The sequence below is a fragment of the Symphalangus syndactylus genome, chromosome 22 (genome assembly GCF_028878055.3).
Source record: "Symphalangus syndactylus isolate Jambi chromosome 22, NHGRI_mSymSyn1-v2.1_pri, whole genome shotgun sequence".
Taxonomy (NCBI): Eukaryota; Metazoa; Chordata; class Mammalia; order Primates; family Hylobatidae; genus Symphalangus; species Symphalangus syndactylus.
Window position 1 is genome coordinate 52,688,917 of NC_072444.2, and position 16,306 is coordinate 52,705,222.

Here is a 16,306-nt window from a genome sequence, read left to right on the forward strand (position 1 = left end):
TAGGTACGTTCAGCTGCTGGCATGGAGCTATGAAGGGTTGCTGGGGCACACATTTGTGAAAGGCTGCCTCCTTTTCCTAGTGCCAGCTTCTGTGATCACTGACGGGCAGCAGGACCAATGGTAGGAAAGAAGAGCTGGACACAGGGAGGGAACAGCATGTGGAACACAGATCCACTGACACCTTTGAATCTGTCCCCACCACTCACTTCCTCTAATCATGGTGACATCCAGCATGTGATGGCTGCTGCTTCATGTCCACTTCTCAATCTTACATGGATTCTCTTTGGGCTGGCTGTAACTCCAAACCATACAGGCAAAGAGATTTGGAAAAACATAGTTTCAATGTAACCAAGCAGACCAGTAGAAAATCACAGTAGAAAATCAACACCATGGAACCACTCATGGAAGAGGATTCTAGAAAACATAGTTCTGAGTTAAGCAAGCTGATACAGTACAAAACCACTGAAAGAGATGAGGAAACAATGCAAAAAGTGGAACAAAATTGTAAAGAGAAAAGAGAGAAAAGTTAAAAGTTTAAGATTTAGTCCAAGAAGCCCAATATTCAAATGATAGAAGTGCTTGGAAAAAAGAATAAACTAGCAGAAAAAAAATTATCAAAGCAATTAAGAAAATGCCTCAGAAGAGAAGAGAATTATCCTCCAAGTTGGTAGGCTTACCTGGTATTCATGATGAAGGGCTCATTGGGTATGAAGAGCAATGAATACAAGAGAATCAAGACACATAATTGAAATTTTGAAACACTATAAGCAAAGATAAGATACCAAAAGTCTATAGCAGCTCACATAGTAGAGACTGAGAATCCAAAATAAAAATATTGGAGATTCAAAGATACTTAAACAATGCCTTCAATATTCTAAGAATAATTATTTTGAATTTTCAATCTAGGATTCTATACTTAGCAAAAATAATCAACTTTATAGAAAGAATAAAGACATTTTTAGACAAATAAGACAAAAAAAATGTACTTCTTATGTACCCTTTCTGGGAAAGCTACTAGAGTATATACTCTGGAAAAACCAAATAGGGAAAAAAATACAACAGAATACAGGAATTCAATGCTGGAAAGTAGCAAAGGAAAATCTCGGAATGACAATTATGTAGCAGACTTAAGAAGTTATTCATTCAGACCAGAAGTCCACTGTCTTCAAGGAAATAGTGGAATCGACACATTGACATTGTAGAAAATAATGTTGTATTTTTGAGCGAGCTATTGGAAACTTCGGGTAAAAAAAAAAAGCCAGGGAAATAAAATCATAAAGCAATTGTTAATTCCAGGAAAGATGAGAAATGAAAGTTAGAAAAAGAAAATGCTATCTAGTAAAATACCTAGTCTGTTAATTTTTTTGTATAGTGGTGATGATACAAATTTTGACTATCAATTTAACAAACAATTCTGGTATAATAATATTGAGATGACAAAGAAGTGAACGTGGGAATGGAAGTTCACGTAACTGTAATAATAGAGTATTATTGCTATATATATAGGATTATTTTCTTAATTTCTTTTTCAGATACCTCATTGTTAGTGTGTAGAAACCCTACAGATTTTTGTAAGTTGATTTTTGTGTTCTGCAACTTTGCTGAATTCATTTATTGGTTCTAATAGTGTTTTGGGTAAATTCTTTAATGCAAGATTATGTCATCACCAAACAGTGACAGTTTCACTTCCTGTTTTTATTTGGATGCCTTTTGTATCTTTCCCTTGTCTTTTAGCTCTGGCAAGGACTTCCAATACTATGTTGAGAAGCAGTGAGAGTGGGCATACTTACCTTGTTCCAAATCTTAGAGGAGAAGCTTTCAGCTTTTCACCTTTGAGTATAATGTTAGATAGCCCCATATATGGGCTTCGCATATATGACCTTTATTATGTTGAGGTGCATTCCTTCTATACCTAATTTTTGAGAAATTTTATTATGAAATTACCTTGAATTTTGTCAATGGCTTTCTCTGCATCTATTGAGATGATCATATGGTTTTGTCTCTTATTAATATGGTGAATCACATTTATTGATTTGCATTTCTTGAGCCACTCTTGCCTCTTTGGGGTAAGTCAGACTTGATCATGGTGAATAATCCTTTTAATGTACTGTTGAATAAGGTTTGTTAGTATCTTCCTGAGGATTTTGCGTCTATGTTCATCAGTGATATTGGCCTGTAGTTTTCTTTTCTTGTGTCTTTGTCTGGCTTTGGTACCAGAGTAAGTCTCAGCTTTTAAAATGGGTTTGGAAGTATTTCCTCCTCATCAATTTTTTGGAAGAGTTTGAGAAGAATTTGTGTTAGTTCTTTAAATATTTTGTAAAATTCAGCTGTGAAGCCATCTTGTCCTGGGCTTTTCTCTGATGGGAGACATTAATTCTCATTGAATGTCTTATTATGGTCTGTTCAGATTTCTAATTTCTTCATGATTTAGTCTTAGTAGGATATATGTTTCTAGGAATTTATTAGTTTCTTCTAGGTCAACATCTCTAATCATCAGAGAAATGCAAATTAAAACCACAATGAGATATCATGTTACACCTGTTAGACTGGCTATTATCCAAAAGATGAAAGATAACAAGTGTTGGCAAGGATGTGAAGTAAAGGGAACCCTGTACACTGTTGGTGGGAATGTAAATTAGTACAGCTATTTTAGAAAACAGTGTAAAGGCTCCTCAAAAAACTAAAAAAAGAATTACCATATGATTCAGCAGTCCCACTTCTGGGTATACAGCCAAAGAAATTGAAATCATCTGGTTTGAGTCAGTGTTTGGTAAAAAAAAAAAAAAAAAAAAAAGGGAAAATAAAATAAATCGAAATCAGTATGTCCAAAAGCTGTCTTCTCTCCCACATTCCTTGCAGCATCATTCACAGTAGCCAAGATACAGTAACAACTGAAGTGCCCACCAATGGATGAATTGATTAAAAAAATTTAGTAGATATGTATATACATATATACTAATATTCACATATATACATATATATGTATATTCACATATACACATATACTAAATATACACATATACTATATATATATATATATACACACACACACACACACACACAATGGAATAGTGTTCAGCATTTAAAAGGCAGGAATCAAGTCATTTGCGATAATATGAATGAACCCAGAAGACATTATGCTAAGTGAAATAAACCAAACACAGAAAGACAAATACCACATGATCTCACGTATAAGTGTAATCTAAAAAGATCCAACTCACAGAAGCAGAGACTAGAATACTGATTATCAGAGGCAAAGAGGAGGGAGGGTGGAAAGGAAAAGAAGAGATGTTAGTCAAAGAGAGCAAAGTTTTGGTTAGGCAAGAAAAATAAGTTCTGTTGATCTATTATCCAGCATAGTGACTACAGTTAGTAATATTGCACTGTATATATCAAAATAGCTAAAAGAGTGGATTTTTAAATGTTCTCCCCACAAAGAAATGATAAGTATTTGAGGTGATGGGTGTGTTAGTCTAATCTGATCATTCTGCAATGTATATACACATACCAAAACATCACTTTGTATCCCATAAATATATATAATAATTAGTTGTCAATTAAAAATGAAATAAAACTTAAGAAAGGAGTGGCCAGATTATGTCAAAAACTGATAAACTGACCCTGTCAAGAAACAGGGTAAGTGCCAAAAGAAACAACTATATGAGTTACTGGTGGTGGGGCAAAGGGTGGCAGGATTGTGCTATGTTTTTATCATAAACCTTTAATACTATTAGAGTTTTTTTAACATGCATACATATTAACTTAATAAAAATATTTCAATAGAAGATTCACATAAAAGTCTGTATTTCTGATTTCTCTTTGAAAAACAGAAGAACTGGCATCACACGCCTGCATTCCAGAAGGCAGTAATTTCTGAAGCTGAGTAAGGGCAGGTACCCTTCAGTTTGCCCCAGTCCCCACCACTCCCCTGTGTCTGTCTATTTGCTGTCCAGGCTTGTAGTGGCCTGATTTGGGGCCTGTTAATGTAGAGTGTGAGGATGTCCCTGTAAAGTTATTCAAGAAGGAGGAAAGGAAGAATCTAGAGAAATGAAGCAGCCTCTGCCAGCAAGGCCAGGCAGGACATATAACATGGGAATCCTGGGGCACTGCCAGGAGAGGAAAGTGTCACTGGCCAGACAGTCAAAGAGTCAGAGAGGGCTGAGGGTGAAGTGCATCTGAGAAGGAAAGCAAGTTCCTCCCTAGGGGGCAGAATGGAGAGTGAAAAGTGAAAAGCAATGGGTACATGTGAGTCACAGGATACCAAGAAAACCACAGTAGGTCTGGAGGAGAGCTCAAGCTTGGCAAGGCCAAGGGGTCCAGGAGGCAGGCTGTGATCCAGAAGAGAGTGCTGAGATCTGTCCCCATTGGCTGCTCCCACACATTTCAAGTCAGAGCACCCTACTTAATGGCCATGCTACACAATGATCAATTGTGTCCAGACCCTGGATGCTCCTGTGGAAAAGTAGCTCCAAGAAATGATCAGCTTTTATTTCTATGTAATCTTCATTTATAGTCCACATTTTTCTTCACCGAGAGGTAGAAGGCAGAGATCTGAATAACATCCCAGATGTCTGAAGCATGCAAGGCATTCTCCACTCCAGCCTTGAGAATTGCTTAGAAGGAGAGGCACTGGGTGGGCCTCTCAGACCAGATGTCCTGGGAGGCCCCAGGTGATCATCTCAGCCTTATCCAAAGCTCTCTGGGAGCCAGGGTCTGCTTTAAACCATCTTCTCTTCTGAAAGTGATGCCGAGGCATCATTTTCTGCTCTTGGCAGCAGCACAAACCTTTCACTTAGACCTGATGTACTGTGTGAAAACAGGAGTTTGCAGGCCATTTATCCCCAGGCCTGTCAGCCAGGAGAGAGGCATTTCCCTCAGGAAACATCAGGAGGAGAGTCATATGTTTAGTTCACCAAATAGGACCAAGTCCCCAGCCCTGAGCCCTTCTGACTGGAGTTAGCTTGCTCCTTCTGTGAAACAGGCTGGTGTATTCTTCTCTGTCCCTTGACATAAGCAAATTCACATAAGTTGATACGGCTGTGGGACACATGGACATACTGAACATAATTATCTACAGAATCTCCTGCCTTGTTGTTACAGTAGGAGAGAGACCATGATGCAAAAAAAGACGTCAGGCTTCAACAGGTCTGAGGGCAATGGGGGGATGCCATCGTGCCGTGAGTACTCAGCATACTGAGTACTTTTACAGAGATTTTGGGGGAAAACATTGCTCAGAGAATATTGCAATGTGTATTTTTTCCAGATGTGAGGGTGAGCTGGCTCCAACATCTGCCACCCAATACATATTTGCAATGCTTTATGGCACTTTTTGTTTACAAGCCTGATCTTCCCCATTGGGCAGCCAGCCCCCCATGGGCCGAAACCATGTCTTGCACTGAACATATGGTGAGCAATCAAAGTTCGTAGAATAAATGGGCCATGCTTACTAATTGATTTATTAAGTGTAGCAAGGGTCAGCCTTCCCGGGGGAAAATACTCAGTGTGCATTCACATTTAGAGAATCCTGGGATATTGGGGTAAGGCTCTGAACTCATCCTTCTATCCCACACTTGGCCTCCTGGGAGAAATTATGGAGGATTTGGAGATGCTAAATTTGGATTCCAAGACTGAAATTTGGTTAAAACTTAAAAACAGAGATGGGGGACAATGGAAGGAGGGAAGATGATTGAGTCCTTACTGAATACCAGACACTGTACTGGACACTTTGGATTCTGAAATCCATATTATTGTCTGAAATCCATATTATCATTTCTGTTTACAGATGAGGAGAGAGAGGCTGAGGGAATTATGTCTCCTTAGTGAGGAGAGCTGCAGTGGCGATCAGCACTGGCCTCTCCTTACCAGTGGCAAGCTCATCCTTAGTCTCTTCTTTCTGCCGATGGTGTTGGCCAGCGAAGCTTAGGTTGGGACCATCAGGGTGAGGAGCAAAGACTAGGAAGGTGATGCTTAACTATAAGAACGATCTATGCACTGCTGTGTGACACACTTAGAGATCTGGGGAACAAAATAAAGAAGGGCTTGGATGCCCTGGAAAGACACTGGTTGGGGCACCTTAAGACAAAAACAATTAGGATTATTACCCACACGCTTAATTGTGCCCCAAAACTGCTGTGACATAAAAGAGCAAAGGTCTACACACACACATAGCCCATTATCTTATACAAGCATCCGCTTTCTGAGAATGTCATTCTGTTCACTTGAGCACCCGGTTCAGAAGAGATCTGTGCTGCCCTTAGGAAGTAAATAGATTCTAGCCTGGTTCCTTGGTTGGCCCTCATGTTCAACTAGACCACACATTTTCTCCCATCCATATTGTCAGAAATCTTCCTGAGTATTTTGGGCAAAAGTATCCAGAGACCTTCCCAAACCTCCACATTTGTGATGGTAGAAATTTTTATCTAGGCTGTTGGCTTTATTTTGAATCGCATTTCCAACATGAGCCACATGTTTTCTGTACAAAGCCCCAGTCAAATGTTTACCACTTTACATCAAATCTTGTTGCACTGAGCGCTCAGTGTGTAGTTGGATCACTCACTAACTGCAAACCAGTGACAGATTCAAATCTGCATCTCAAGACAATTATAAATCCCTTCATGTCATAGACCTTCCAGGGCATCTCCTTCTCCTACTAATATAATAATCAAAACAGCTGATGTTAAACATGATACATTTCAAGGGTTCACATCAGAGGCTGCAAACTGGGAGCCCATAAGTTAGGTCCATCCCACTGACATATATATATTTAGACAGAGTCTCGCTCTGTAGCCCAGGCTGAAATGCAGTGGTGTGATCTGGGCTCACTGCAACCTCCACCTCCTGGGTTCAAGCAATTCTCCTGCCTCAGCCTCCCAAGTAGCTGGGAAGACAGGTGCACACCACTATACCCGGGTAATTTTTTGTATTTTTAGGAGAGATGGGGTTTCACCATGTTAGCCAGGATGGTCTCGATCTCCTGACCTCATGATCTGCCTGCCTCTGCCTCCCAAAGTGTTGGGATTACAGGCATGAGCCACTACACCTGGCCCACACCAACATATTTTATTTGGCCAACACAACATTCAAAAACGTTGGCTTGGTTCCTAATTCTTGAAGGGTTTCCCATAAATTGTCTGGATTTCTGGCTTCTCTTGAAAAGTTGGAGGATCTAGATCTACTGCTTGGCACCAGTTACCTGGAGGAGTGAAGTGGTAACTGTCAGTTTAGGTGAGTTAAACTTTGAGATCCATGGTTCTATTGTCCTACATTCAGCCTATTCCCTATTGTCTTGCAGCCAGCCCACTTCTTTCATTTACCCAGCCTTCCTAGCATTGGTGGGCTTTTAAGATTTTGACCCCTGATCTATGTAGTCTATCTAGAGTTTTCCTGGACATGATATACATATGCCCAGTTCTAATCTGAACTCCAGACTCATATATGCAGCTATGACATATGACAGCTACTTGATATGTCTACCCAACATGTCCAAAGTAGAGCTCCTCATTCCTTCTCTACCCCCTCCCCAGAAAACAAACCTGTGTACTTCTGTCCATCCCCACCATCACCTAAAAGGACCAAGTCACTATCCTTTCTCATCAGAATTTTTAGAATAGTCTCCTAATATCTTGCTACCCAAAGTGTCATCCACAGTCACCTGTATAAATATCACTAGGAGCTTGTAGAAATTCAGAATTTTGATCCTCACCCCATATCTTCTGAAAAATAAGGAATTCTAACAAGATTCCTCAGGTAAGAAGCTCTGAGATAACAGTGCTAATTTTCCTCCCACCTGCCAATTTTTTACCACCCAATAAAATGATCCTTTAAAATGAAAGTTCAATCACTTCATTTCTATTGTTTTAAAAAACTTGTGTTGGTATTTTGTAACATTAAAGTTATATCCAAATTATTTACAATGGCCAAGAAGGTCCTGGATGGCTCAGCTCTTGCAATTTCTGCAATCTCTTCCTATACTACTCTTACCCTAGTATTCCACTGCCAACACTTGAATATCTAATGGGCATGTCACACATAACATGTCCAAACCAAAATGCTCTGTTTCCCCCCATCTACTTCTCTACTTTTCCACGTCTCAGTAAATGGTGCCACCATTCACCCTATTGCTCAGGCCCACAATTCCGCATACTTGTGTTAAACCCAACAGCAAGTCCTGCTGGCTCCATCTTTGAAGTGTGTCATGACTCCAAGCCTTTCTTCCAACCTCCTACCCTAGTAGCCTCCAGTCCCTTTCTCTGAGCATCCCACAGTAAGCTCCTCACTCAACCTGTGTCCACTTTGGCCTTTCTATGGTTTTTTTCCCACACGGCTTCTGGAATCATGTTTTTAATCAGATTGACTCACTCCCTGCTTAAAGCCCTCAAAGGCTCCCTATCACACCCAAGCTAAAATCAAACTTCTGGCCAACACAGCATTTTAGAACTTTAGAACACTGGCATTGTTCTCAATACTAGAGGGGCAATTGTAAGTTGGAGTATGAATTTAAAGTCTCAGTATTATACTTAAAAATTATGCTATTGATCTGAAATTCAAATTTATGTTTTCTGGCAATCCTAACAGAATATTATCTGGAATTTCACACATCTTCAAAACATTTTTGTGAAATATATGAATATAGAAATAAAATAATAATTAAAAGCTCAAACTTTTAAAATTGGTTGTGCTGAATGGTCAGGAAATGCTTTTCAACCTCTGGGAAAAAACTCTCTCTAGATATTCAGGACAAGAACACTGCTCTAATTGTTTATTATAGGGGATCGTCTTTGGGAAATCCATTTTGCCTGTATTTATGCTTCCCTTTTTGCAGCAAATTACTGGTTAAATAAAGTCTGATACTCTGATCTGACATCTCAGATGGCAAGAACTGTTAAAATTTGAAAAGTAATTTTTAAAAATAGAATAGCACAGTAACGCCATGCATTTGAAATAGTGATAAGGTGCTTTCACCTGTATTTCTTCATGTGAGCCCCTACGCAGCTCTAAAGAGGAGGCAGAGCAAGCTGGTTAGTCTCTTTTTACATATGGAGAAACTGAGATTCCAAGAGGCTAAATGATTTGTTCAAGACTGCATAGCTTGGAACTGATAAAGCAGTATTTTGAATGTAGATCTTCTAACTCCAAGTACAACATGCTTTCCACTATATCACATTACCTTCATAAATATGAATTGCAACTGCATTCACCAAGCAGAGACTCTTAATCAAGCTACAGAAGAATCACGTGTGTAAACAGAGGTATAATCCATTATCTTGGTAACGGCCCTTTCTAGCTATGGACATCAGCCAATCCTTGGTCCTTGGCTAGGAGGGCTCTGGGATAAAGTGGGGCATCCTTTTAAATGTTTTGTGTCATTTGTCTTTTCGATGTAAAAGACAATCATTTTAATGTTCTATCAGCTTCAAATACATTTTATTTCAAGCAACTGGCTCCACAACAAACCAGGAGACTGAAAACAGAGTCTAAATTTGGGCTTCAAAATCTGTTTCCAAGTATTAATTTTGAGTGGAAACAATTCTGGTTGAGTTTGGAGATTATAAATATCCCCCAAGAGTGTTTCAGCTCTTGGACGCCTGTCTCTAAGTTTCACTCTGGTTTCAACCTAGGGGGTTGTTAAATTAGAAGTAGACAGCGTTGGCATATGGTTACTCTGAATGCCTGTAACCGTCTTTAAAACATGATCTAGAATTGTTGATATTATAAATGACCATTTTTCCAAAATAAGGTTTGCAAGACTTGAAAGTGAAGTCGGATGCCAGAAAGTCTTCGAAGGAGGATTTTCAGTCAGTGATATCCGGTTACCTATTTTATAACAAAGAATAAAGAAAACTCTTGGGGCAGCAATTCATACACTTTTGGATCTACAACAATGGGCTCAGTGGGGACCCTGGATTTATAACTCTTTGGAGGAACTAACTTTACCCACCCGTGCAGGAGCCATGGATAATTTTAGAAAGACAGGCAACTGAAAAAAATTCCTGAGCTATTAAGGGGCACCAAAAGTCACTTACAGTGAGGTGGTGTTTCATTTGGAGTAACACAATAAGAGAAGCCATGCCTGCAAAACCCTATAGTAACATTATACCAAGAGAGAGATTATTTAAGAAAAAATTAAAGTAGAGTTTTAGGTCAGTTATGACTCCCCTAGCTAGGAGTTCAAATCCAAGCCTATCACCATGAAAATATTATCATTGAAAATCACGATTATTTTAAGAAAACACTGTGTGTAGAGGGCCTGTCTGTGAACATAAACTCAGCCGGTTTGTGGAAGGAAATAACCCCATTACTGCTGTGTGTAGCCCACAATTCCATTTCTGTTGCATCCTAGTCTCATAGTGCTTTCTCCTAAGGCTTGCAAGAGTCTCAGCACTGAATGGAATGGGCACTGTGCAGCCTGTAAGAGAAGGTCATTCCTGAAGTCAGCTGCTCAGGATGGAATGAGAGGGAGAGTAAGCACCCCAGGATTAGGATGCTGAATTGAGGCTAGAATGGATGGGGTTTTATCCTTCTAAAAAAGGCCAGAACTGGTAGGAGCAAAGGTTAAACCTCAGGATGCTGAAGCCATATAGCAGTCCGAATACAGAGCATGAAAATGGATATTGGAAAGAGGGCCAAAGAGTCAGAAACTGGCAGAGAGCTAACGGAGTGGAGTGCGAGGACCAGGACATAACTGCAAATATGCATCATCAGCAAACAGAGCTGAAATCATTTCTTACATCAAGTTCCTTGGGAAACAGACTGAGAAGGCAAAATGCATTCAGCAGGTTTATTAGGCAGTGAGGGAAGCAGTGTTGGGAAGAGGGAGGAGTTGAACTTTGCTATACTCTCAGCAGGCCTCAGCTGATTCCAGGAGGAGCTCAGGAGCTTGGATGCCCTTTCAGAGTTGTTCCTTCTTGGGGCAAGGGGGCCAGGCCTTTATAACTACCATGGACTGACCAATAACTGGATGCCAGTTGCCCCCAGCAGGAGACTATGATCTTGGATGCTGCCGACACTCCCAGCAGCTGAGGATATGGGCACTTCCATCCTTAACAGGGGTCTGGGCAGCCCACTGCAGTGTCGGGGTACACTCTTGGTCTAATTTTTGGTCCAATTTAGTTGATCATCAGCGACTAAAGTATCTATACGGTTGTCTGGTTTTAGGGCACAAAGCAGGGTAAATATCCTCAGCAGAAATGGAAAATTCCACAGAGAAACTGAAATACCTGGGTAACTGCGGGAGCATGCGCAGTCTCTAATGCTATATTTTGGGATCCCTAACTCATTATTTCCCCTAAAGAAACCTAACTAAACCACCTCCACTAAATATAATCAAGCTAAAAACAATTATAAATATTTTATTGCAGTTAAAATGATACCATTGATCATTATCCAACACAGACAAGAATAACTAGCAAAATAACTAATCAAGATTCTTCTCCTACGTCTTGATTTCAGATGTAAACTCCAGGAAGTTATCAGTTGAGAACAGGGCCCTAAAGGACCTGTGTATCAAACTTCACACATATTTATGGAAATGCAAATTAGTTGCATATCCTCATGACAACAGATGCCTTAACTAGGTAGAATACTTTATTTAAAGCAAATTTTTTAAAGAAGTTTTGACAACAAAACTGTAATTCTTTTTAAAATTGCAAATATCATCTCCTACACTCTTAAATCATCTCTCTCAGTTTGTTCTACTTTTCCCCCCAGCATTTATCCCCTACTAATATGTTACACTGTGTATTTATTCATTGCCTGTGTTGCTCATTGGAATTACAAGCTTCATGAAGGTAGAAATTTGTTGATGTACACCACTAATGTGCCCCAAACATTGCCTGATACACAGCTGGCACTCAGCTAATACACTTCAGATTAAAAAAAGAAAACATGCAATTGTTCCCTCTTCCCCAGGGTGTCCTGACCATTGTTTTATCTTCTACTGGACGCGTGTTTGCTCTCAGCTCAATCTCTGAAAGAGAGTTCATTACATTTTCTCTAGCTCATCTTCATGGCAGAGGGGTCTGGAATTCCCAGTCCTAAAGCCTACAACACAGTATTAAGACAGTCTGGCACAGCTCTGATGTGCCCAGACTATCCACCCAAGTCTTGTTCTTCCACTGCAGTTGTCTTCCAACCTAAGCTTTGAGCGCATGCTCAACCACCCTTGGGTCTGGTGTCCTTCTGGGCTGTGCAGAGAGTGTGACGTCTTCCATACGTGCTGTCTCCTCAGACTCCTCACTCCCACTCTTAGTACTAGTTCTCTAATCCCCTCATTTCTGATAAGTCAAAGCTACCAGATCTCCTTTCCCTAGCCTAGGAAATCTTGCTGAGTGGAAGATGATCCTTTGCATCCCTTTGAGCAGAGGTGCAAAATATCTCCAGGTAGCTCAGAGGCAATATAAATTCTTCTTTCATCAAATGTCTCCACTTAGGACAATCCAATCTATTCTTGAGGAAAAGAAAATTCAACAGCATTCCAAACCAGATGGTATGCCATGGAAACAAAAAACTTTTTAGCCACTGCAAGCTATGTTTCAATTCATCATTCTTCTTCATTGGTAAGGACTCACTCTGTGAAATTGATAGCAGCAAGGTATTACTTCTAAACAATCTACACGGAAACCATTCAAAAACTCTAGATGACAACAAAACTGTTGGTTTATTAAATACTGCCCCCCCTTCTTTCTTGCCTGTCTGCCTGCCTGCCTGTCTTTCCTTCCTTCCTTCCTTCCTTCCTTCCTTCCTTCCTTCCTTCCTTCTTTCCTTGAGAGAAAATACTCTTTTACTGTTACAATAAATGCTGGCCTGTTGCAGTGAAGGCTAATAGATTTGTCTATCGTACTTCGTGTTAATATGTGTGTGTGCATAGTCAGCTACTCAAAAGTGGAAAGAAATGCTGTTTTTCATAGAGTTTTTTTTTTCATCTTTTCTTGATTTGGCAGGTCAGTCTAATCAAAATAGGAAGATAACTCCTTTCCAATCCCCCAGCCCCCAACATTGCTGAGACAATAATATTTCAGGCATAAGCTAAAGCAAAACTGGCTTAAAGGTATTTAAAGGCATGGAAAAATAATTCGAGAATTTGCAATTACACTAGGGTTTACAATTTTACTACAAAAGATAAACATTTGTTTAAGTCAACCTGTATTCCTAGTGCGAAGGTATGCATATGGGAAAATGTTGACAATGCAAACAAGGCCAAGAGGTGTGAAATTTAAGCACATTATCATTCACTGTCAGATGCTAATGACTCTCATCAAGGTAGGAGAGATTGGTTTAAACGCAAAAATGATTATCCTTGGCAATAGAACCACAAGTGAGACCTTAGCCAATTATTTGGGTTCTTGTTTTTCCTGACAATACTCCTCATTAGTTCTTGGCTGTGATGCACAGAGAAGAGTGGGGATTCATATGCCCCCATGGATGAATGCTGTTCAAGCAGTATTTCTATGCAAAGCATAGTTCTTTCCCAACATATATGAACACAAACAACATGGGAAATGATACATTTTGTGAAAGTCCTGACCTGATGGAAATGTACAAGTCCAAACACCTACCAGTAAGTAGAAATAGGTGTAACTCATTTATGAAGGATTTTCTGGAAATGTCTTATATATGAAATTATATCATCTTTAACTAACCAAAAGATCCAGATGGGGAGAGGTGACGTTAATGCTATTGATTAAAGTACACTACTTTTCTCAAAAAAAAAAAAAAAAAAAAAAAGGAAAAGAAAAAAGATCAAGAAGGTTAAACTAATTTACTCCTAGTATTTATTATCTGTGGAGTTGTTCAGGTAATGAGTACAATAAAACTGAATGCATTGTCATCTTTATTGGGATGAAGGTTACATTCATAAGCTCTGCTTGTTTTAATAGGTTTATTGTGCAGTTGCAGACATGTGCTATTGCATTGGGATGGATATGCTTTGAATATTTTTCTAATTGTAGATAGTATAAAAGTCATTTTCTGTTAGATTGCACAAATCCATTACATTATGAGAAGGATACATTATTGTAACAGGATTAATGTGCAACACATAAACATAATCAGTAATATTGTGTTTGATAAATTATCTCATTTTAATCGGAATGTAAAGAGATTTCTGGATAGTTCTTTCTTTGATTTGCATAATTGTATTACAGATAAGCAAATTGCATTATATTCTTCATTAACAATAGATGGTTTATATAACTATTGTATTTTTGAAGGCACTGCTCTTACATTCATCCTGCGATTTGTCATTTTCTGACATTGCTGGGGAGGTTAGTTGGGAGAGAATAGAACCTAAAAAAGATTACTTGATTTTCGCTGAGTCCAGTAATATCTTGGCATCCGATTGTACTGTGGTTATGCTATTGTTTGTTTTAACAAATTGCAACCTAGTGGCAAAGAACTTCTTTTAAAAATCTTCTAATGTGAGGACAATTCAGCCCTTATAGATTTCCACAGTGAAATGTCAGCCCTTCTAACAAACTCCACGTGTAAAAACGTGAATTAAAATTAAATTAGAACCATATGATTGATTTTATGTTTTCATTCTGGCAAATGCTCTCTCTGAGGGAACTTCCCTCCCCTCTCTCCAGCCCAGACAAAAGCTAACAAGTTGCCTGATGCTCCGAATATTCTTCAGGGACACATGGTGTTTACAGTCACTCAGTGGTGATTATAAAGCAACTCCATTCTTAGTGCTCAGCTAATGACAGCTGTCAGCAGCCCTTTAAAAGTGCAGCACAACAATGCAGCATTTGGGTGGTTCTGAAATCCTTGGCTTTCAGGGCCAAAAGAGACCCTTTCTATGATACCTTCTTAGGCTGCGGGCCCTGCCTTCCTCATGTCCCCACTGCGATGCTGAGGAGACAGCGCTGGAGCAGATACCACACATGTGCCCCATTTCCCAGTCCATGGCCACACCCAGCCCAAGGCCTGTCACTCAGTAGGGGCAACAGGAATGTGTTGAAAACATGAACAGATGAATGGAGACATGGATTCCATCAAACATTTCAGAATCTCTGGATGAAAAACTGAAAAAAAGAAAAGCTTTCACACTCAATGCAAATTTTACTTCCTACCACTGCCTCCCCTAAATTGAAAATATGAGACCCTATTACAACCCCTTAATAATTCTCTTTTGCTTTACCTGTGCTTGGAACGTAAAAGCTTCCAAAGCACCTTGATCTGTACTTTATTTGAATCTCACAACAGCCCCATTACATGGGCAGAACCTAGTCACGGGTGCTGAAGAAAGGACAAGGCTTACAAAAGCCCTTTCTTATTGTCCTCAGCACCCTTCCTGCCCCACTGGGAGCTAATGTCTGTCCTCTATGCATCATCTCCCTCCCTATACCGCCCCACCCATTCTTCACTCCCCACCTGCTTGGCCCTCTGCCTGCTGACCAGTGCCTGCAACTCTCCCTCTGTCCTCATGCCTGCCCTCTATTCTAATCTATTGCCCAGGCTAGAGTGCAATGGCACAATCTCAGCTCTCTGCAACCTCCGCCTCCCAGGCTAAAGTGATCTGATCCCCTCAGCTTCTCAAGTAGCTAGACCACAGGTGTCTGCCACCACACCTGACTAATTTTTGTATTTTTTGTGGTAGAGATGGGGTTTCACCATGTTGCCCAGGCTGGTCTAGAATTCCTAAGTTCAAGCAATCTGCCCGCCTCAGCCTCCGAAGTGCTGGGATATTCTACTCTCAAAAGTGATCCTCCATCTGGTTTTCAAGTCCCTGGAAGCTATATCTTTATTGGCTTATTTATTTTAGCCCATAGGACTTTTTTTCCTCTACATATCAAATACCAACAGGGTGATGGTTCAAGGGTAGATTCAAGGGACAGGTACCCGCACTTCCAGGAACCCCTGCTCCCCCGAGCCCTCAGACTCCAACGCTCAGAGCCTCCTGAATCAGACTCCTCCTACCCCCATGGTGGAGGCTGCAGTATCCCCTGGAATTTAACTTCTATTTTTATTCTCCACCCCACCTTTCTGACAGGTATGGATGTTCTAGTCATTTCCAGGGGCCCCTAACCCCCAGGCAATTAATTCAGCTGGTGTGATCATGCTGGAGGGAGCAGATGTGCCCTCTACATGCCCAGTGTTGTATACTTGCTTCAGCTCTGGCCTTGTCCTTCCTGATTGTCAAATAGTCGTAATCTCTATGGAAATTTGCCTGTGAGCTTTTCGATGGGATCATGGCAGGGACTCTGATAATCTGAGCTCTCAGCTGAGTGCAGGCTGAGTTGTGTGCAGGGATTCAGGCATTAACAGGTATGTGTGGGGACCCTGGAGGCATGCTCCAGAGGAACCAATG

At 40.2% G+C, this 16,306-nt stretch overlaps 1 long non-coding RNA gene across 2 annotated transcripts in view; it reads right to left on the minus strand.

The window, feature by feature from the left end:
• Positions 1–16,306, minus strand: part of LOC129472606 (uncharacterized) — a 187,514-nt gene that overhangs the window by 35,644 nt on the left and 135,564 nt on the right. The gene's annotated exons all lie outside the window — the stretch shown is intronic.